Here is a 17,695-nt window from a genome sequence, read left to right as displayed (position 1 = left end):
TGGCATGCAATGGCTTGTGCAAGGGAACCAGTATTTTACTCCTTTTATATTTTTTAATTCTGTATTCTTAATCTCATATCATAGAGCATGTGATTCTGGACCAAAATGTAATGCACTTTCATTAAAAATGTTCCTGCTTTTTGCCGGAATAAATCCCTGTAAAGTTCCTGCCACCAGGTGTCTCTCTTCTAGCTATTTTGCAGTTCATTCCCTGTTTCTAGGAAAGTTTCATCTCCATACCTGCAAGACGTCTTCATAGTGAGTGGAGGGGGAGGTTCTTTTCTTTCTTCACACATTGAAAGCAGATGGGAGGGGGCTAGTTTTCTTTACAGCCTCTGAACATCTGCAAAATGCTTTCTCTGTGCAAAGGACTGAACATTCTGCAATGTAACTAAAGGCCTGTATTTACTTCTAGCTGTTTTTGTGATGTAGATGTGATATTATTCACAGACAGCAAGCAGCTTCTCTGACTATGCTCATAGATTGCTCTTTTCCTGTGTCAGGGATCTTTTTAGCCGCATCATGCAGGCATGTATTTACCCTATATTTGCAGTTCAGTCTTTGTAAGCTCTCCTATATGATAGCCACCTGGGTTTTCCTCAGCTTCTTGTTTGCTATTGTACAGTTACTCTTGGTAGAATTACATGTAAACATGCCAAAGTAGTTATAATGGATAGGAGATGGGGCAGACTGTTCCTTATTATACATTCTAAGATAGAAATGTAAAATGTGCTTCAACCATAATGTGATTACTAGTAGCATAAAGACTGGTAGAACACCATGTACGAAGGTTGATACAGTTAAAGAGGACCTTTCATGTCCTTGGGCACATGCGGTTTTATATACCACTAGAAAGCTGACAGTGCGCTGAATTTCCTGTTATGTGCCCCAGGCAAGATATATTGCTGCAGTTACCGGTATCTCTTCACTGTCAGAAGGGAGTTTCTGACAGTCTAGCTGGGCCGTGAGGAACGCCCCTCCTGATAGTACTCTTCATATCTCAGTACTGTATGAGGGGGCGTTCCTTACCGCACAGCCATGACACTGAGCTGTGAGAAACAACCTCCCCATTCCCACTGACTGTACTCATCCATAGATTAGTCCTGGGGGGCATTCCTCACAGCTTAGCATCATGGCTGGGCGGTAAGGGATGCCCCCTCTGACAGTATAGGGCTATGGACGAGTATTGTCAGGAGGGGCGTTCCTCACAGCCCAGCTAGACTGTCAGGAACACCCTTCTGGCGGTGAAGAGATACCGGTAACTGCACTGATATCTCCAGCTCCGGTGCACATAACGGGAAAGGCGACAATGAGCTGAAATCAGCTTTCTAGTGGTGTATAAAACTGTGCGTGCCCAAGGACATGAAAGTTCATGTGGTATTTGTTTGCTACTAGCAAGGGTATTATGTGTGCACACAGCGGCATTTGTTCAGCACTAGTATTTCTTTGATGGTGAGACCCCGGCATCACAACAGGTTGAATGCTGTGGCCCAAGTCAAAAAAGTTTCAGAAGCCCTGCTTTATAGATAGAGAATACACCAGGAAGGGATGTATTGCTGATTGGTGAGGATCTGTCCGCTGAGACCCCCCAATACTGTATGGTGGATGCAGAATGTGCACCCCCTTCCCCCATTGGAGTGCCAGGAGTGCCAGAGATATCCGAGCACTGTGCTTTGGCTATTTCCATCACTCCTTGAAGTGAATATAGCAGAGGTGGACCGCTCAGTCCCATCCAATTAAACTGCAATACCAAGCTCATGTTCCATGGTCTTTATAAGCAGCAGATCTGCACAAATCTCATGTTACCACTAGGTGGCAGTATTACATAAAAAAATCTTCATATTATGGCCTTTTAGTATAAAATGAACGGAAATTGAAAGAAAACAGTAAAATGTTAAGTGTGTTTTCACAAGCACTCACATAACAAATGCTGTGGATTTTATTAGTTTTCTCTTGCCTATTCCTCCTGGTGCTTTTAAAGCTGCATGATCCTGGTGCCAGAAGCGTTTTTTTTGCCTATTTTATTTAATTTTATTATCCATTATTTCCATCATATCTATGGCCTTGATGGGGAGAAGCTGCCATTTGCAGCAAAAAGCAAATGAAATAGATTTTAGTAATGTAAATTAACATCAGCTCTGATTTTATGGCAGAGAAAATGTGATAATGGGACACTGGCCATAAAGAAGACCTCCGGCAGCGAGACAAGATCTACTGCTGTCCCTTAACCATAAAAGGCCTGTGTTGGGCAGGAGCTGCCAAGGTCTCCTGTAAAATCCTGAGGCTAGAGGCGCTGCAATAGTGCAATGCACTGATGATATGGTGATGGCGCTGGTCATTCAGGTGTATGAAGATCCAGCATTGTCTGCTGCATTTTGGCCAGGATTCCCGCAGTCCCAAATTTCCATCTGACAAATAGTGCATGATAATAACACTGCTTTTGATATAGGTATGGCTTTGTCATGTGCACAGAGCCTATATAGTGGCACATGGAGCTCCCGTCATTAGGGTTGAGCCGTTCTTGAGATTTTAGGATCGATTTTAAAATACGATTTCCGATCATTTTCAAGTCGATCCTGATCGTGAAATTTGCTCGATCGCTGATCGGGATCCAATCTTTCCCGATCCCAATCGCTCAACCCTACCCGTCATACTAAGTGTACCACTATATGATGCTGCATCAATGTCATGATTCTGTGTGAGTCTAACAAAGGAAATTTCTATATACCTCCATAGAAAAATAGATCTGTAGGGCAGGACAGTAGTATGTGGCCCCTACAAACTGAGCTATAGGGCACCATATGGAATTTATTCAGACTGATACTCAGAGTCCCTCTCACTCCCAGATATGTGTTTCACCACATCATACTACATGCAGCACCTTGTTGAGTTGAAACCGGGACATACCGACCGTGACTGCAGGACAGGACACTGAATCCGTGAATGTCCCGCGGAATCTGGGACGGTTGGGAGGTATGCTATCCTGCATGGGGCCATATGTGACTCCCTGCCCAGAGACAGAAGTACTTGGCTCCATATCTTGTATAGTGGCCGGGGCCAGTACTGCAGTTCAGCTCCCATTGGCTTCCACTGTAGCTGATCCATGTGGCTATCCTTCGATTACTGGGAATCTATAAGGAAACCATTACTATTGGGGCAGATTATGTGCCAAATTATCTGCATACGCCAGATACAAGCTGGTGTAGATTTCAGTGCTGGTGGAGAACTCCTCATAATTCGGGTGCACCCTCCGCCAGCAGAGGAGATGCGATGACGGACGGTAAATACACCAGTTTTGATAAATCTCAGCCATTGTGTTCAGCAGGAATGGCTAGAGTGTGATGTTACACAATGGGATGGTTTTACCCTCCGTACGTGAATGGCAGAGGTCAGGTGATATAGTAGTATTGTAACAGTAATATTTTATTCCACTTTTGTGCACTTTGCGCCATTTTCCGGTATGGCGTGACACTATGATGTCCCCCCAGTATCACCACTAGTGACAGTTGGGATATTTCCTATATCCATCTGTTGGGCAGCTCATGCTATATTGCCATGGTCAGTACAGGCTTCAGTTGCGGCCTAGTAGAGGACAGCGGGGGATCTACAACATGCCGCCATTCTGGTAAGTGACATATAGGGGGCAGTAGCTGACTCCCTCCATGTCTATAGGCACCTGGACCTCAGGACTCATGACACCATGAGATCACAGTATAGCAGTTCTGTGACTCCGATTGTCACAGTGATTCCATGGGAACCAAGACCAGTAAGGCGGCCATTTTGATCCCAGAAGACCAAGCAGCAGCTCCATCCAGATCTCCAGGACAGAGACGTTCTTCATGTGGATTAGGAAGGGGGAGAAGTCTGTACAGCTGAGCCCTGACCAGAAGGACATCACACAGTTACTGATCAGGGGATTCAGGAGCACCGGGAAGTCACCATTTGTGGTCAGAGGATCCAAGTAAGACAGGTGAGAGCTGGGGTAGAGCTTCACCCAGGACTTAGATGGGCGGCCATTGATTATATTGGGTGCAGTCTAATGATAATTGCCCCATTGTGCGGGCAGAGAGCTCATTGTATATCACTGTATATGTGAGCTGTTACTATATATACCGGCCTATATACTGTATATACCGGCCTATATGTCACTGTATATGTGAACTATTACTGTATATACCGGCCTATATATCACTGTATACGTGAACTGTTACTGTATATATTGACCTATACATTACTGTATTTGTGAATTGATACTGTATATACTGATCTATATATCACTGTATACGTGAACTATTTGCGTATATATTGGCCTATATATCACTGTATATTGGGAGAAATGAATTGGGGCATGTATATATCACTGAATTGTTACTTTATATCTAGATCTGTATGTCACTGTATATTCAGGTTGTTGTATACAAGGATCTATGCAGTGTATCAATGCATAGGAGGGGACTGTCGCTGTATATATGATGATGGGCATGTCATTGTATAACTACATATATAGATGTATATATATCATTGTTTATATACATTATTCTTGTGTAGGATCACTTGTTTCTAGGATGTCATGCCGATGTGTATCTGGAGATATATATATATATAGTATGTGTGTGTGGTTATGTTGTAGTGTATATGATATAAAGGGCGTATTTTTACATCCGTTTAGCCGTTCTGTTTGATAGATGTCAAAACACCAAATGCAAACAGAAGGCCGAACATATAGAGAACAACGTAAGAAAAAAAAAAATCTTTTTGAATCTTTTGAAAGACACAATAACATTATATACCGTACTGTCATGTCCGTGGGGAAAAAATGGCTAGAAATGGATCCGTTTATTTTTTTTACATTGATCTCTATGTACACAGTATGGACGGCCATCCACTTACATCCATTTTTTGCATCCATTAAAGGTATCTGGTAAACAGATGTAAATAACATGACGTGAATGCGCCCCTAATGGAATATGTCACACTTGTCTACTCGCACTATTTGTCCAGGAATCTCCTAAACTTGCAATGATCTAGACAGTGTTGAACCTAGCCTCTCTGCTGCCTGAGGCGGACGATTAAAAGACGACACCCCCATTTCCCGACTAAATACCGGGAGGGGGAAGGGGGGTGATGTTAATCTTTTGATCGGCCGCCTCAGGCAGTGGGGGAAGGAGGAGGGGGGTGTTAGTGGTAACAGTGATTACAATGCACCAATATTTTGTGCAATAATACTCACAGGAGACGTCTTCCCACATTTCCCGTCTCTTCCCTTTGGACCGCCATGACCACTTCTTCCAGCTGTGACTTGACTCACAGACATCTTTGACTCTTCACTTCTCCACAAGCGGCCTCTGCAGCCTATATTATGCCCCACAGTGGCACAATAGACTGTGGGGCATAATAGAGGTTGGACCCTGTATTATGCCCCACAGTTACCCACCCAACTATTATGCCTCACAGTGGCCCACCCATGAACTATTATTATACTCAGCGGTCTTTTCAGACCCACCAGTATAATAATCAGAGACCCAGGGGAGGGGAGGGAACATAATAAACAGTTTTACTCACCTCTCCAAGATCCGATGTTAATCCTAGCAGGCTTTGGGCCTACGCTAGCAGTACCATACAAGCCCGAAGCCTGTGCTAGTTAGTAACAGGCTGTTACTACTAGTAAAGGCTTTGGCTCTGTATGGTACTGCTAGCGCAGGATTCAGGCCTATATGGTAATGTCCCAGACCACGTGACATCTGGGATATTACCATACAGGCCCGAAGCCTGCTAGGATTAACATTGAATCCCGGAGAGGTGAGTAATACTATTTATTATGTTTTCTCACCTCCTCTAGGGCTCCGATTACTATACTCGGGGGTCTGAAAAGAACCCCAATTCGCAATAAAATCCCTCTTGTAGAGTCTACAGGGAGCCAGACTATTACTGTGTGGGCTATGGCTAGATGGAGACCTGTAGTGGTGTGACCTGAGATCACAATGTTGTGTTACTACATCACACCTAATACTGAGGCGCCCATCCTGCCTCCCGTTACTTCCAGACGTCTCACATTTACACATTTCTTTTTAGAGAGAAGAAGCTTCCATGTTACCAGCCTTACTCCTACAGGTATGTGATGGGGCAACTGACAAAAGGTAGGTGACTGCTTACTATGAGTATATAGTCTGTGCTATTAGATATATACCATTTATAGTTTAGTGGTTCGCAACTGCTGGGGATATGCCCCGCTAAGCTCAGGGGATACGTGCCACAGTAAGAGCCCACCCCTTGGGGGGCATAATACTATACATAAGGACACTGAGTGGCCATTATACTATATATGGGGGCACTGAGGGGGCCATTATACTACATATGGGGCCACTGAGGGGCTATTATACTACATATAGGGCCACTGAGGGGCTATTATACTACATATGGGGCCACTGAGGGGCTATTATACTATATATAGGGACACTGAGGCCTCATTATACTACATATAGGGGCACTAGGGGGTCATTGCATAATTGTTATTTTGTCACAAGGGGTACTTCACTTGAAAAGGCTGAGAATCACTGGTTTAGCGTACATAACTATAAATGGTACATTACTGTCAACCAAAAATTATGGGGCTCAAAAGAGACCAAAAAATCTCATCCTAAAGCTAATAAATGGGCCATAGGAATGGGCACAATCAATGGTGTAACTAGGAATGGCGGGGACCCGTGGCGAACTTTTGGATATAGCCCCCCCCCTTCCTGACTGACACTACAGACCTCGACCGGCCGGCCTCTGCCGCATTCCTGCGCGCTCTATTATGCCCCATAGTGGCCCCTGCATACACCATTATGCCCCATAATGGACACCCATGAACAATTATTATACTCTACTACACACATACAGGACTCACACAGTATATAAGACACATCATGTAAACACATATACACATCTATACATATTTTATCCAAAAATATACTTACATGTGGCTGTGCGGCTCTGTTTAGCAGTGAAGAGAGCAGATACATCGCACAGGATGTCTCCCCTCACACTCCAATACTGAGGAGGGGGAGGGGCGGAACAGGAAGCTGCAGTGTGCGGAAGCTTTTACAAGAAGCATCTGCAGCCCTGCATCTACTTATGGTAGGGAAGGTATGGGGCCCTTGAGGGTGTGGGGATATTAAGGAGCCTATTAAGGAAATAAAAACCAGCAGGGGTAGCAGCTGTCGCCGGGCCCCTAATGACCAGGGCCCTGTGGCAGCTGCTACCACTGCTACCACGGTAGTTACGCCACTGGGCACAATGGTACCTGTGTGGTTACTGAGCACATGGAAGGGAATCTTTTGCCACCTCTATGCCACAAACTAACCGGACATGTCACTATTTTTGGCTGATCTTATACCAAACATTGCAACTTTTCAGCTTTTTATGCTTGTCCTGGAAATTGAATGTGTTAGGGTGAAGTGTAGTTGGAGGGGCGTCACCTCACATGGTTTGGCAGGTGTATTAAAATTGATGATAAAAATGAGAGTTTCTGGCACACAATCATGGTGCGCAGTGAGTGTAAAACAGGATAGCTTGGGTAGCTCGCTCTGCTACGCTGTTTCTGCAACAGAAGAGGAGGTAACATCCAGACCCCGACTGCAGGGGTTCACTTCTAAATAAGTGAAACATGGTTTCATGGTAACAGCAGAACCGCACATTCTGTAATGATATTCAGCTGAACGGAAGCCATGTCTCACTTATATAGAAGTAAAGCCTCGCGGCCGGGGACTGGAGGCAGCTTTAGCTGTATTGGGGTAGATAATGTGTCACCACCCATCTCATCTTCCGCTTCCAGTGTTGCCCCTTCCTCTCCGCTCCCTCCTTTCCAGATTAATTGATGGTTGTGGTGAAAGGAAAAGAGGATCGTTCCTCCTCCCTTCTCCTGTGTGGCTGACACCAGGCTATGATATAACTGGGGTGTCTCAGGGGTCTGCACAGAGGACATGGTGGTCGCGGGGTCGTGCACTTGTTCTGTTCTCTATGCTGTGGAGCAAACAGCACAATGCACTTTAGTGGTAAACTGCACTTAGCACATCCCACCACCCCATGGTCTACATTACACCGTCTATAGGCGGGGGGGGGGGGGGGGACCTGCAGCCAAACACAGCTTGGGATTAAAATATCTAAACCTGTGATATTGAACTGACTTTTCATCCACAGTATCGAAGTAGCATCAAAATTTTAATACACCATGCAATCCTAGTGAGGATTTGATGCTGCAGCAGAGTTGTAAGTAACAGACTTTAGGTGGTTCACAGAAACCTTGTCCAAATGAGGACCAACCTAAATGGTGCCCTACAGGGGCTAATAATGAATGATGCCCAAAAGAGGCCTAAAACAGATGATGTCCTACAAAGTGAGGACCCTGGAATTGGTGCCTGAGTGAGGACCATATAGAAATGGTACCCAAATGAGGACCACATAGAAATGGTGCCTGAGTGAGGACCATATAGAATTGGTGCCCGAGTGAGGACCATAGAAATGGTGCCTGAGTGAGGACCATATAGAATTGGTGCCCGAGTGAGGACCATAAAAATGGTGCCTGAATGAGGACCATATAGAAATGGTGCCCAAGTGAGGACCAAAGAAATTGTGCCCGAGTGAGGACCAAAGGAATGGTGCCCGAGTTAGGACCATATATAAATGGTGCCTTAATGAGGACCATATAGAAATGGTGCCCGAGTGAGGGCCATAAAAATGGTGCCCGAGTGAGGACCAAAGAAATGGTGCCCGAGTGAGGACCATATTTAAATGGTGCCTTAATGAGGACCATATAGAAATGGTGCCCGAGTTAGGACCATATAAAAATGGTGCCCGAGTGCGGACCATATAGAAATGGTGCCCGAGTGCGGACCATATAGAAATGGTGCCCGAGTGCAGACCATATAGAAATGGTGCCCGAGTGAGGACCATATAGAAATGGTGCCTGAGTGAGGACCATATAGAAATGGTGCCCGAGTGAGGACCATAAAAATGGTGCCCGAGTGAGGACCATATAGAAATGGTGCCCGAGTGAGGACCATATAGAAATGGTGCCTGGATGAGGACCATTTAGATATGGTACCCAAATGAGATCCATATAGAAATGGTGCCCAAGTGAGGACCATATAGAAATGGTGCCCGAGTGAGGACCATATAGAAATGGTGCCCGAGTGAGGACCATATAGAAATGGTGTCCGAGTGAGGACCATATAGAAATGGTGCCCGAGTGAGGACTATATAGAAATGGTGCCCGAGTGAGGACCATAAAAATGGTGCCCGAGTGAGGACCATATAGAAATGGTGCCCGAGTGAGGACCATATAGAAATGGTGCCCGAGCGAGGACCATTATTGTATTAGCTGACATAGTTCCGTAATGAGGACTATAGAACTGGTGACCCAGAGAGGCCAAAAATGTATAAGGCCCAAAACAGATGGTGTTCTGTATAAGTCAATCCCTAACAGGAACAAAAGAAATGGAACACTCAGAAACTGAAACAAATGAAGCTCTGAAAGAAAAGAAGAAATGGAGCCTTTCGCTGGTCCAAAGAATCGGTGCCCGAGTGAGGACCATTCATGTATTATCTGACACCATTACAAGAGTGAAACATTAATGCCAAAAAATGTAACTCAATATAAACTATTGATAGTCAAAGACAAAAAACTTCATTCCTGTTAAAAAATAGTCCCATAATGAACAAAAAGAGACCCACCCAGGGGTCAAATATCCAGAACTGCACCTAAATAAGTGAATCCTGCAAACCCCTGAAAATATATAAGATAAAGTGCTCTGTGCCAGACCGAATTGTATTACATCTAACCTCTGCTAGTGTAGGTGAGGCTTCATCTGTCTGCTCTGCTGGTCGGCGGCTACTCTGCAGACGCAACCTGGGGATTGTAGCAGCGAAGGCCAGATCCCTGTATAGGGGTTAAAGGGTGAAAACCTGCAATCCCTTAGATTCTGCTAACCAGAGTAGCTCAAGTCAAGTCCGACTGGCGGAAGCTCTATTTTAGACAGGTGACAATAGTGTTATAGTAGCCCTGTGGATCGTATTATTATGACTTATATGCGTAACAACTCCTCCAAAGCAATTATACCCAAGTGAGAACCACAAAAATAGTGACCACAAGAGGCCAAAATGAAGCCCAAGAGAGGCCTGTAACAGATGATTCCCCAGAAAAGCTAAAACAAGTCAAAGGCTAAAGGAAGAAAAACACAATCAAAGGCCTAAACACATGGAGCATTTAGCAGAGCAGACAGAAAATTGGTGTCTGAGAGAGTTCCACAAAAATGGTGCCCAACTGAGGATCAAAAGAAATGGTGCAGAAGCGAGGACCAGGAATATGGTACCCAAATGTGGACCAAAGAAATGGTACCCGAATGAAGACCAAAGAAATGGTGCCCAAATGAGGACCATAAAAATGGTGCCCAAGTGATGACCAAAGAAATGGTTCCTGAGTGAGGACCAAAGATACGGTGTCCGAATGAGGACCAAAGGAATGGTGCCCAAGTGAGGTCCAAAGAAATGGTGCCTGAGCAAGGACTAAAGGAATGGTGCCTGAGTGAGGACCAAAGAAATGGTGCCTGAGCAAGGACTAAAGGAATGGTGCCTGAGTGAAGACCACAAAAATGGTGCCCGAGTGAGGACCATAAAAATAGTGCCCGAGTGAGGACCATAAAAATGGTGCCCGAGTGAGAACCAAAGAAATGGTACCCGAGTGAGGACCAAAGAAACGGTGCCCGAGTGAGGACCATAAAATGGTGCCCAAGTGATGACCAAAGAAATGGTTCCTGAGTGAGGACCAAAGATACGGTGTCCGAATGAGGACCAAAGGAATGGTGCCCGAGTGAGGTCCAAAGAAATGGTGCCTGAGCAAGGACTAAAGGAATGGTGCCTGAGTGAGGACCAAAGAAATGGTGCCTGAGCAAGGACTAAAGGAATGGTGCCTGAGTGAAGACCACAAAAATGGTGCCCGAGTGAGGACCATAAAAATAGTGCCCGAGTGAGGACCATAAAAATGGTGCCCGAGTGAGAACCAAAGACATGGTGCCCGAGTGAGGACCAAAGAAACGGTGCCCGAGTGAGGACCATAAAATGGTGACTGATGGATGCCCAAGAGAGGCCTAAAATTCATGGCGTCCTAGAACAAAATAAGTCAAGCCCTAAAGGGATAAAAAGAAGAAGAGGCCTATAGTAGCCAAAACAAATCCCTTAAGAGTGAAAAAATTGAATACTTAAAAGGTCCAAAGAAAAGGTGCCCAAATGAGGAACATATAGAGGGTGCCCAAAGACCATAGAAATGACCTAGAGATGCCAAAAATAGGTGATGCCCAAGAGAGGCCTAAAACAAGTCCAACCCTAAAGGTGCAGAAAGAAATGGAGCCTTAAATTAGGCAAAGCACAAATAGTGCCCAAATGGAGGCAAAGGAAGACAATGGCCTAAAGAGGCCAGAACAATTGGACCCGCTACACCCTAAGTAGGATCTGGGCCTTAAGAATGCAGCAATTTTTTATTTTTATTTTGGTACCACTAAGAGCCAGAATTTTTCAGTTTTTACATTGACTCCTTCACGATCTCATCTTTTTCCGTTCGTGACTGGACACATTTTTCGTTTTTTTTGGCATAGAGTTTTACAGGCTCTTACCTTTTTTTTTATTTGGGTTTTTCAAATAATTTTATTTTTTTTTTTTTACAAACGGCTTTATTTTGTCTATTGTTTTTAAATTTTCTTTAAAATATTAGAGAAATAAATCTATATGTTTTTCCAATTTTTTTTTAATAGCACAAGGTTTTACTAAAATATTTTTTTAAAAATATTTTTCCCTTTACAGTATTTTTTATGTAGGTGACACAGGGGGCGGGGCTAGAACCTGCGATGTGGGCGTGGTAGTGATTTCTTTTTTATTTTACTTTGGTTTTTTTTACATTTTTTTCATATTTATTTTGCACATTGTGCCCCCACAAGGTTATAAGAGCTTTTTGGGGATTTTTTTTTTTTTGCCTGATTTTTCTTGTAACTGTGGCTGATACATACCTAAAAGATGAAACATGGATGGAGGAGTACAAGACGCTGTATCCCACATGGAAAGAGCATGGGTAAGTCTGCAATGCCATATACATCCTATATAAATTTGGAATTAGTAATATTCCCTATAGAAGTTCAGTTTTAAACTCTATAATACCACGGTAGCTATATGCACTATATTATATACTGTAGTATATGGCAGTATAGACAGTGCTGCACCAATTCTATATATAGGTCCAGGTATGAGGGTCAGTTTTTCATGATAATATTGTCCTGTGATCTTCCTATATGTGACTCCCTAGTGGCTGTGTTGTGAATTGCAGCCTTTCAAGGGTTTCGCAGTCATGTTGTGATATTGCATTGAATTGGTTTCAGGGGACATTGGAGTCCTTATCCAAATTAGAGCTAACTTATGGGTGGACACATCTGTACTATCCCCTATAATAGCAGCGGTCTGTGTATACGGTAGATTATGCCTAACTGCTATGTACAATATAGTGTGGGGACATTGCTGTGTATATACTACTGGTATTACATGTACACTATAGGGCATCTGCCGATAGAGGAGGGCACATGATAGGTTTTCTCTCTTTTACAGAACTGAAAGGAGGAGACCCAGTGTTACCAAATTGGGGGAAAGAAACATCCCAGAGCAAGGTCATGAAGCTGCTCCTGCACCAAGTGAAGAGCAAAAACATGAGATCCACTGCCCTCATAGGAGGACACATGGCTATACCCTCGGGTTCTCATGTCCTACCTATCTCCACACAACAATCAGAATCCGTAGAGCATGCAGATAAGATCCACCACTGGAGGACGCCGTGTGATACCCCAAAAATAAGACAGTGTCTTATATTAAATTCTCGTCCTAAATATAGGACGTCTTATTTTTTTGGGGGGTGTCTTATGGAGCGGGGGACAACCCACTCCATCAGACATGCAGGAGGTTAGGTGAGGGGAGGGGGAGGAGGTAGGCTACTTACCTTCCCCATCTTCATAGCAGCGCTGGTGCTGCTGTTGATCGCGACGGCGGATGTGGTGGGCGGGGCTTAGCGAGGCTGCCAGCAGTTGCCAGGGAGCCTCACTTTGTGGCCATTGCAGCCGGCTGAATGCTGTACACTGTGTTCTATGTGCACAGGAAAGCTGGCTGCTGCCTTTGCTGTGGTACTGGCTGCTGTGGAATGAGAGCCAACTCCCTGCAGCATATGCACAGCGGCATCTCCCAGCTCATCCTACAGCAGGGACAGTGGATACAACCTACGGTATCACAGCAGAGGCAACAGCCGGCTTTCCTGTGCACACACAACATCGCACACAGTGTTCAGCAGGCTGCAATGGTTTTTGGGGGATGCCCTATTTTTTTTTTTTTTTTTGGGGGGGGTGCTTTATATTAGACAATTAAACAGAAACCTCCACCATGCCTTATTTTCGGGGGAAGACCTATTTTCGGGGAAACACAGAATATGTGGCTATACCCACCAATTCTCATGTCCTCTTATACCTAAATCCATCAAATCAGAATCTGAAGAACAATCCATCCAAGGAGCAGACGGTCACCCAGAAGCCTTTGCACAGACTCTCTTCACTCGTAGTGCCTTCTTATATTGCAGTGTTTCTTCTACTGATAATAAATTATTGAGATCAATAGAATTTGTTTCCTTTGTGGAGAACAATTATTATTATTATACACAAGAACACAACCCTGGGGAGGGGACAGGCCTTCACGGCCCAAAAACTAACATACACTTATTTCCTCCAGAGATGGGACATCCCGATATGCCCCCAGATTACTAAGAGGCTCACATCTACCTCACATCTCACTTACAACTTATTCACACATCTGTGCGGGCTCAGTGCCATCCCCGGGGTGTGCCCGGCATGTATTGTGGGACAACCTATCTGACTCCGGCCTCTTAGTAATTCTTGTGCATATAGGTGCATCTCAAAATTTTTGCCATTCAGGAATGTGCCCCCTGGGTGTCACTCCTTGCACCTCAATACAGCTGATATTTCCCTTGAATCCCGTGGCCAGCCATTGTGAATGGCCATCCTGTAATACAAGGACACTGCAGTGTCTGCCTGAACAGAGGGGGACGCTACTCTATGATATTTATACAACCTAAAAGGGAATATGGACAAGGATCGAGATTGTGGCAGAAGCCCAATAATGTTAAATAGGACCTTTAATTTCCTCTGGTACCTGGTGTATTATATACCTCTAGAAAGCCAAATTCAGCGCACTGTCAGCTTTGCCGGTATGTGCCCAGAGATATCAGAGCCATTAGTTTTGGCACTAGTAGCCTTCCACTGTCAGAAAGGTGGGCCTTAATGCCAAGCGTCATCTCTGGTCTGTGATGAATGACCCCCTAACAGTACTCCTTCATAGCCTTCTGCTGTCAGGGGGACGTTCCTTACAGACCAGCAATGATGCTGAGGTGGCGCTTCTGACAATGGAGGGATATCGGTGCTGAAATATCTCCAGTACCTGGGAATTTAGCGCGCTGTCAGCTTTCTAGTGGTATGCCGGTGCCAGAGGACGTGACAGGTCCTCTTTAAAGGGATCCTATCATTGGATACCCTTTTTTTCTCCCTAACACATAGGAATAGCCTTAAGAAAGACTATTCTTCTCCTACCTTTAGATGTCTTCTCCACACCTCCGTTCAGTAGAAATCCGAGTTTTCTTCGGTATGCAAACGAGTTCTCTCGCAGCACTGGGGGCGGTCCTGAGCGCTCAAACAGCACTGGGGGCCTCTTCAATCCTGGGAGAGAACTCTCCAGTGATACCTCCATCTTCTTCTTGAATGGCCTCTCTTCGTGTTTTCTTCTGGTGCTGGGATCAAACGGCTCTGCCATCGAGCCTCTGCTCGAGGCCCGACGGCATAACCGACTGCGCATGCCTAGAAGTTTGAAGCTAGCGCGGGAAGAAGACACAGAGAGAGGCCGTTCCAGAAGAAGATGGAGGCAGCGCTACCGAACTACGGCGCAGAGAAGACATCTAACGGTAGGAGAAGATTAGTCTTTCTTAAGGCTATTCCTATGTGTTAGGGAGAAAAAAAAAAGAGTATCCAATGATAAGATCCCTTTAAGAAATAGTATATACACATACAGTATATTTCCAGAGATAGAACCAATATTTGGACTTCACTATAGGGTGTCAATGACTGGGTTATATTTATAGGGGCACAACATTCACCAATATTACACCCCCTGATTTTACAAGTATTCAATAAACTTCAATAAACCGACATGCTAGGAGAGCTGACATGTCCTATTTCTAGGGGTTTATTCAGGACTTAACTCCTGATCATGAGGGTCTGAAATGATGTCACGTTCAGTCACATGGTACAGCAGCAGCTCCGTCCCATTCAAATGAATGGGGCTGAGCTGCAAAACCAAGCACAACCCCTATGATCTATCCAGCGCTGTGCTTGGCCTCGAGTTCACCCAAACCTTGTGGCCTCTACTAGGATTCCCCATTCCTGGACCCCACTGATCACTCATTGACAGGTCATTGATATACAAGTCCCAGAAAGAACATTCGATACCTGATCTCCCACCAATACCAATGAACTGACTATTACAAAGCTTTATGTAAAAAGAGCAGAGATACAATGACACCGCTGTTACTTTATACTTACAGAATACCGTATGGGGAGAGCTTACAGAATTGACCAAACTCCGCTTTACCATACTGAATGACCGGTGATAGACAAGGACTCGGGGCAACAATTTATCTTACATTTTGCAGCACGAAATGAGAAACATTCATCACATAAGTGCACTTTCTAAAATAAACGTGTAAAAACAAAAAATAAAAAAATACTGTTCTATTATCTCTAATGATAGACCAGGAGAAGTCTATTGATGTCTAGTTACTAAGTGCCAATGCAATCAATAAAAGACACAAAAATCTGAATCTCTGCCCTGTAAGGGAAACAGAAGTCCGTAAACTAGAAACACAGCGGACAATAGTAATATCCATGGTGGGTAAAAAGCTGTCATAATGAGTGTATAAGCAGAGAGTGAAAAACACATAGCCATAGTGAAGTATATCTGGGATCACCGATGCAGGCAGACCCGTCCCCTACGCGCGTTTCGGTGAATGTGCCTTCTTCTCGGGGTGTTTTTTCAATAAAAGTTATTTTTTTATTTAAAGTTACATTGAGTATTCCTCCCTCCTTTTTTCAGCTTTGTATATCTAGTTTGGTATAGGAGTACACAACAGGTTTAGGACTCCCTATCCCCTGGGGCTCCGATTATTATACTTGGGGGTCTGAAAAGTAGGTTCGCAGCCTGGGCCTGGGCCTGCTCACAGCTGCCCTCCAGGGGAAGGCAGGGGGTGGCAATGAGCAGGCCCGGGGAGGTAGGTAAATAGGCCACTACCTGCTGGGGATACTCCAGCAGATAGCGGCCTATTATAATAATAATTTTTTAAAAAGTATTTATTTACAGACCTTGCCGCTGCTCCCACTGCCATTGCGTCCTCTTTTCACCCGGCAATAAGACGTCTGCGTCTCAGCGCAGGCAGTGTGATGATGCCACCTCCACTGAGACACAGAGGTCTGAACCAGCGCAGGGGAGAGCCGCTCGGGTTTTTTCCAGAGTGGCCCTTTTCTGGCCTAGTTTAGAAAAAAAAAGTAGAAAAAAAATCAAATTGCTGTGGCTGTCACCCCCTTCAGAGTGCCGCCTGAGGCTGCTGCCTCACCTCGCCTCATTAGAAGTGCGGCCCTTCCTGGCATTTTATAAAAGGTAACCAGATCCCTATCAGGACTATCCTGCACTACCTGCCTCCAGTTTCTACTGCTCGGAGAGGCACATGGTAGGAGTTGTAGTTGGAGTAAAGTCAGCCATAGAACTTTAACATTCCTGGGCACCCTCCTCAGACCAAGGCTGGGGAGTTGTACACTGAGAACTACAACCCCCATTCTGGAAGCTGCTTTTTGTTACCTGTTGCAGAGTAAAGTTTTATCCTGTTTCACTTCCCATCTGTCTGCTAAATCTTTCCCATCAGGGCCCTTCCGAACACCATCACAGCAGCTTACAGAGGAAAGGTCCCCTCTCCAACTGGAAACTCCCTGGGGGAATACAACTACCACCACCATCAAGTAGTGCTGCAGGACCCGCCTCAGTGGTGTCTGGCCTAGGAGTGGAGCTGGGGAGCGTGGGTGAGTGTGCTCGGCTTAGCTGATGACATGTTATCCGCCACTACTACTCCCATTCTCCAGTTCCCTCCATCTGGGCTGCAGCAATAGTAATAAATGGGTCAGTGAAAAATTCAGCCGTCACACCTACTGCGTCCAAAAAATTCATTAGTTTTGGATTTTTTTGCAACATTTGTGTCATAGTCACAATGACTACATTGAAATCCACTGGATGTGATGTCACTTATGTCATCTTGCTGTTTAGCCCTCACCATGTGCATTGTCAGTGTTTTTCATGGCTAGAAAACTGAGCCATTCGTTTCTATTATCACAGGTCAGTCTATGCAGCAGTGAGAGCAGTGGCACCATGAGTGGCATACAGATGTCATCCATATGCCATCTGTACTGTACAGTCATGACCTGGCTACACATATGGCTGAATCCACAAGACTGTGATTTTTGTTCAGATTTTCTTGATTTTTTTTTTTTTTGGGGGGGGGGGGGGGGCTTTGGAAGGAATGAAA

Source organism: Leptodactylus fuscus, chromosome 11, assembly GCF_031893055.1.
Source record: "Leptodactylus fuscus isolate aLepFus1 chromosome 11, aLepFus1.hap2, whole genome shotgun sequence".
Taxonomy (NCBI): domain Eukaryota; kingdom Metazoa; phylum Chordata; class Amphibia; order Anura; family Leptodactylidae; genus Leptodactylus; species Leptodactylus fuscus.
Note: the sequence above shows the minus strand (reverse complement) of the source record.